The sequence below is a fragment of the Diabrotica virgifera genome, chromosome 2 (genome assembly GCF_917563875.1).
Source record: "Diabrotica virgifera virgifera chromosome 2, PGI_DIABVI_V3a".
NCBI classification, from domain to species: Eukaryota; Metazoa; Arthropoda; class Insecta; order Coleoptera; family Chrysomelidae; genus Diabrotica; species Diabrotica virgifera.
In genome coordinates, this window is record NC_065444.1 from 275,493,415 (window position 1) to 275,500,722 (window position 7,308).

Genomic DNA, 7,308 nt, shown 5'->3' on the forward strand with positions numbered 1-7,308 from the left:
GATGACGCATGGGTAAAGACTCGTGGACTCACTGTACGTGTCTTTTTCTCTGTGAGAATTTTACTCTTTAGAATTAAAAAAATACTGTGTCATTTCTACTATGTACTTGTTTTATCATCTCCACGGTAATGCCATCTTTGCCAGGTGTTTTATTATTATTTATTTCTTTCAGCGTTTTTCAATTTCAAGCTACATACCATCTTTGGGTTCTAAGCTTTCATTCGACACCTCGTTTGTCATTCTTTCTGGCCTAATGACAAAGGACTTGTGTTTACAGACGGACAGATAGACATGGATAATTCACATTTTTCACATATTTTTTTGATAATTTACATTTTTTCAAAATGTGTATGGGTGAAAACAAAAAACCTAAACAGATCCTGATATCAAAATCTAGAAAATATCTACAAAGGGGACAGAATGAAGAACTAAGAGCGAAAGCAAGAGACTTGACGGCTAAAATTCATTTACTTCGTATTTTAACCTCTACCCGAAGAAGTCTTAAGTTGTGCTCACTACGGAGAGCAATGGATTGTATCCTCGCTCCGACCATTGCTCCCTGGTATTTATATTCGTTATATTCGTGAATTCTCGCATTTAAAAGAATGTATTTATTTTACATAGTGATCGATAATATAGCTTCGATCCCTATGTAAAATAAATACATTATTTTAAATGCGAGAATTCACGAATATAAATACCAGGGAGCAAGGGTTGGAGCGAGGATACAATCCATTGCTCTCCGTAGTGAGCAAACCCTTACCTACTCTTTTCGTTGTTTTTAAAAGCAATGAGGTTGCATATATAATATATGGTGGGGGGCAAAATTATGGAATAAATTTATTTTCTGTAGAATGTGCGATTTTAGAGATAAATCCCGAAACTGGTTAATTTTTATTTTTAAATTACAATTTTTTTACATATAGTTCATACTAGTGACGTCTTACATCTCAGTCTGATGACGTGATCGATGATTTTTTAAATGGGAATAGGGATCGTATGCTAGCTCATTTGAAAGAGGGTTCAATTCTTTATTCAGTAATATATACATTAACATCATTATTTATACAAAGTGACCCAAAAGCTAACTTTTGAATTAAATTAATTGACGCAAAAAGAAGAATGTATGTAATTTATTTAACTTAAAATACATTTTATTGCTGTTAAAAAATAGAAAAAAATGTCTATTTCGGAAATAAACATCTCTTTTCCCTTAAATCTCAAACAGCCTCCCACCTGCTGTTTGAATGTATTTCAAAAATATAATGTATTTTGAGTTAAATAAATTATATAAGTACATTTTTCTTTTTCCGTCATTGAACTCAAAATAGTATATTGTGCAACAAGTGTGGAAAGGTACTAATATCTCACGAGTTTGAAAAGTTGCGGTACGAGCGCAAGCGAGTGCCGCAATTCAAACGAGTGAGAAATTACCTTTCTGCACGTGTTTCACACTATACTTTTTCTACAAGCACAGTTTTTCCTAAAAATAAAAATCACAATTTCCAAACGACGATTAATTATAATAGGTACCTATGTGATACATTTTAAACTGTATTTAATTAATACCTACTAATCAATTTAAATTCCTTATACCTAAATAAATTGCACAGAAATCAGTTAAAAAATTAATGCACTGCCTTAATTTGTTTAAATTTAAACAATTATTACACATTATTGACATTATATTTATGCAGTCACGGATTTACACAAAACCTACTTCATTCGACGTCTCTTGCACAGGTTGCTAAATCCTTATTGGTTATTTGATAATTATAAAATATTTAATAAGGATAAAATTGTAAAATAAAACAGTTGTAACATCCATAATTGAGTTTCTGTGCTATAGTTAAATATAATAATTGTCTTATAGGTTATATATTTGTCTAAAGTTTAACCACGGATGTAAACAGAATATAACGTTACTCAGAATGCGGTAGTCCACGGATGTAAACAGAATATAACGTTACTCAGAATGAGGTAGTCAACTGTGCAGAAAAGAACTTTGCGGCACAGAAACGTCACTTTGCGGCACAGAAACGTCACTTTTCTGCACACTAATGTCAAATATCTTATACTGTGAGAAAATATCAAGTTTGCTAACATAAAACCGTGCAGAAAAGTGCACTTTGAATAGTGGTTGTAGAAAAATTATTTTTTTGGCCACCCTGTACAAATAATGATGTTACCGTTTATATTGCTGAATAGAGAATTGAACATAAACAACATGTCAAATAAGCTAGCACACGAACCCTGTTCCCTTTAAAAAAAATCATAGATTACGGCATCACGCGCAGATGGGTGACGTCACTATTATGAAATATATGCCAAAAATTGTAATTTAAAAATAAAAGCCGACATGTTTCGAGATTTTTCTCCAAAATGGTCTATTTTAGATCAAATGAATTTATTCCATAATTTTGCCACTCTCTGTATACTCTTAATACTTTATAATCCAAGTTATATACGATATTTTTGCGTGTTATTTTAGTTGTAATGATTGGGTTGTTGGCATTAATTAAAACAAGATGTTTTCATGAGATTAGTTTTATAATTATTTTTAACTTTCTGACAGACTGGAGCGTTTTTTATGGGTGTTTATTTTTTGTGGTAGTTTTAATCGCTTTTATAATTTAATTAGGTAAACACGTAATATTGAGGTAGGTTATCATTACCAGTTTGATTAATGTGTGAAACATGATCTTAATAACGTGGATATAAAAAATGTTGTAATATAGGTTTTATAAAAATATTTATAAATATAATAACAGAATAAAAAAACTACAAGAGGTATTTCAGATTGCGTGGCAGTCATAGAACGCATTCAACAATCATACGTGTATGCCCTAATAAGTACGTATGACTATGACGATATTGCTACATGTTAATTTATACAGTGAGAACGGTTAAGTGGGAATAAATTCATTTTCTCGATGGACAACTTTGGAGATAAATCCCGAAACAGGTCGATTTTTATTTTTAAATTTGATTTTCTGGCATATATGTCATACTAATGACGTCATCCATCTGGGAGTGATGACGTAATCGATTAATTTTTTAAACGAGATTATGGATCTTGTGATAGCTCATTGGAAAGGTTATTTAATTCTATATTCAGAAATATAAACACTAACATAATTATTTATACAGGATGTCTAAAACAATTTTTTTAATTAAATTAATAGACACAAAAAAAAGAATGTATGTAATTTATTCAATTCAAAATACATTTTACTGCTTTCAGAAAACAGAAATCAAATGGTTATATAACTAATAAACACCATTTTTCGCTTAATTCAATGTTCAAATTGTTAAGTGTCAGATGGGTGGAAGCTTTAACGTTGAATTTAGCGAAAAATAATATTTATTTGGCGAATAAACTTTTTTTCTGTTTTCTGATAGCAGTAGAATATATTTTGAATTAAATAAATTACATACATTTTTCTTTTTGTCTCAATTAATTTAATTCCAAAAACAATTTTTGGACAACCTGTATAAATAATGTTAATGTTTATACTACTGAATAGAGAATTAACACGTTGACGGACAGAACGTCTATAGTCGTCTAATTTCCATTGATGTAGGTTATACATTTAACGCAATATCCGTCAACGTGTTAAATATTCTTTCAAATAAGCTATCACACGACCCCTCCTCTCATTTAAAAAAAATATCGATTACGTCATCACGCCCAGACGGATGATGTCACTAGTATGATATATAGGCCAAAAAATCATAATTTAAAAAGTAACAATCGACCTGTTCCGGGATTTGTCTCCAAAGTCGGCCATTTTAGAGAAAATGAATTTATTCCAACCTAAACGTTCTCACTTTACATATAATAATTATGTTAATTTATATAAATAGATACAGACATATTAATTTCCCTGAACATGTATGTATTTTTATATTCGTGTAACCAATAGCTTGGAAATCTCAATATTTATTTTGTTTTATAATCTCTTGGTATTCAAATTTTTGGTACCGTAACTAATAAAAGACAGTTCCAAAATCTGTCAGTTTATATCTATAGATAAACGTTTTTATTTTGACGGTCCTTTTTTAACTTGTGTTGTAAAATAAACCGTGAACACATGTCTCTGTAATTGTTGTGCTTTGAAAATGCCGAAAATAAACAGTTAGTTCAAGTACTAGCGAACTATTATGGTGAATTTGAAAAATGCCCCCGTTACATCACTTGATGTCGAAAGAAGTTCTTCTATGTACTCAGATAGAAGCCAGATTTATGTTTTTGTTAGAAAAATTTTTTGTACCACAATTCGAAATAATATTTTTTTTGTAAATTAAAAAAATATTGTAACAAAAAAGTATTTTTTTTATTACATGCATATTTTCTAGATAAACTTGCATATCTTTGAGTAAAACACTGCATATTTATTTGCATATTTAATACCTTTTTATTTGCATATTTGCCTGAGTCTACTTATATATAACAGAAAATTTACTAAGATGTAAATTAGAACTGCAATGTCAGATAACACACCAAGTAATGCAGTTTTAATATCTAGGCATTACACTATCTTGCTAAGAAAAGAGAAATAAAGAAAGAAAGGAAAAGAAAAGAAATGAAAGGCAGAATTTACAAAACTGTCATCAGACCAATAATGAAATACGCGGCAGTAACACGACCCGACACAGAGAGGACAAAAAGATTGCTCGAAACAGCGGAGATGAAAACCCTTCGAAAAATTGACGGTAAGACACTATGTGTCACAGATATACGACGTATATGCAAGATGGGGAAAATTAAGAACTGGGTAAGGAACAGAAGAGTAGAACATAACAACCAAATAAGCCGAATGACAACATATAGAGTAGTAAAGATGGCACTACACGATTTCCTGATAGAAATACGATCAGTGGGGGAACACCACGAAAACAATGGAGCGACAACTTGTTGGAGCCGCATTGAAAAAACAGAAAGAGTCATGTCTACACAAAAAGAAGAAGAATTTTTCCATTTTGGTGTCTTTATTTTTAACATATCTCCTCTCACCTGGACTTCCCAACTGCACTTTGGTCTCCCTCTGGATATGTTAGCTGTATTAGTACTAAATAGTATTGTTGTCAGTATGTGGACCTACTTTCCTTAATTTTCAGCTAACACAGTAGGTAAATAAGAAGAATCTCTCCAACTTTTTCTTCATAAAACAATAGGGCTTTTCAACGCTTCTTATTTGTTTCGAGCTTCTGTCATATATCGTATAATCCGTGTATATTAATATTACACACATATTAAACAACATGACAGAACTACGAAACAATTGACACTCGTTGAAAAGTACTACATATAATGTAACCCTCGTCACTCAGACCTGTTGCAAGTGATTACTTTTTTCGTTTCTGAGAATAATAATCTTTTGTTTAATATGCAAAGAAAATCATTTGTTTTTATACCGTGAGTATATTTTACCATTTGAACTTTGGTCATTTTTTAGGTCGATTTTCTTTATTGGATTTACTCCAGGGAAATAAGGCAAAAATATACCATGTTCGGGACACTTGAGCAGCCAGGTTGCAAATGAGTTTTTTGGGTACTATATACCTAATGCACTATACATACAAAAATGCCCGTCACAGTTCGGACGAGAAATTTAGTTATTAACAAATAAGTGTCAAAAATGGCAGTTTTTTCGTTTAAATCGCTACAGGTAAAAATAAGGTAATTAAATATCTTATTTGTACTATTATTCTTTTAGTAGATCAGCTAAGGTTTAAAATGTCAATTTTTGAATTTCGGTTCGATCATTTGTTGCTTCAGAAATTGCAAAATAAACTAAAATTTCGAAAATAAAAAAATTGCTATAACTTTTGTGAACATAATCTTGAGACTTTCATATTGCACAAAAAGTTGAAACAAACAGTGCATATAATGCATAAAAAAATTTAAGACGATTCGTCAGTCAACTTAAATTTTATTCAATTTGTTTATCATAATGAGCTTTTTCTTCGCAATATTGTTGTTCAGAAAATAGTAATGTAAGAGCAATTCTGTGAAAACCACATAAAAGAAGAAAAGTCATGTTTTCAAAGTGTTTTAAAAAAATCATTAAAAAGTTATTTTTATCATTCCGAAAACATTTTACAAAAGTAGGGTCATTTTTAGTTCATAAACAATTTGAATAACTTGGTTAATATTGACTATAAATTAAAACTACTTTGGAATTTGAAAGGTTTGTATTTTTTATACAAATTTTCAGAAAAACACTTTTTGCCTAGGTCAATTACAGTCAAAGTTAGCCACTTTTTTTATTTAATTGACAGCTACTTTGTTTATAACAACTAAGCAACCCAACTAGCGCCATTTCGAAGTTGAAGGTATATAGTTTATGTGTAAAAGTTTGAGTAAACTTTAAACTTTAACAGAGTTGTTAACAAAGCTTTAAAATTAACGTTCTAACGAAATCGATTTGTGGTCGGTGGAAATGAATATTAAAATCCGTGCACTCGAAAAATGAAACTGATTCTTCAAACATATGCTGGCGATTAATACCTCCAGAGCTTGTTGATGGATTTTGATCATAATTTTTTTTAAATTGTATGTACTCGTAGTCTTATAGAGTACGTTATGTACGTAAATCCCCACCTAACATTTCAAAATGTTAGGGGGAGTTCCCCTTATCACTCAGGGATATGAAAAATAGATTACGACCGATTCTAAGACCTACCGAATATACATATAATATATAATTTCATAAAAATCGGTCAAGCGGTCTCGGAGGAGTATGACAACTAACACTGTGACAGGAGAATTTTATAGTTGGAAATATATAGATGGGTATTAACAAATAGGGGTTGGTGATGGAAAAGTGTAAATTAAGGGTTGTATGTATTTTTCAATCCTACATCCTATAAAATTAAGATAGACAATTTTGTTCAAAAAAATTGAAAAAAAGGTCAGTAGGGCAACCCGCTTTATAGCTTATGGGTATGAAAAATTTCATAAAAATCGGCCAAATCGTTTCGGAGTAGTAGTATGGTAACTAACACTGTTACAGAAGAATTTTATGTATATTGAAGTAACTGTGAATTAAATAATAAAAGTGGCTAACTTTGACCGTAATTAACATGGGTGAAAAGTTTTTTTTTTGAAAATTTGTGTAAAAATACCAGCTTTTGAAATTCTAAAGTAAATTTACTCTACAGTTAATATTAACAAAGCTATTCAAATTGCTTTCAAGCCAAAAATGACTCTACTTTAGTAAAATGTTTTCGTAGTGACAAAAATTACTTTTTAATGATTTTCTTCAATAATTTGAAAACAACACTATTGTTCTTTCATGTGGT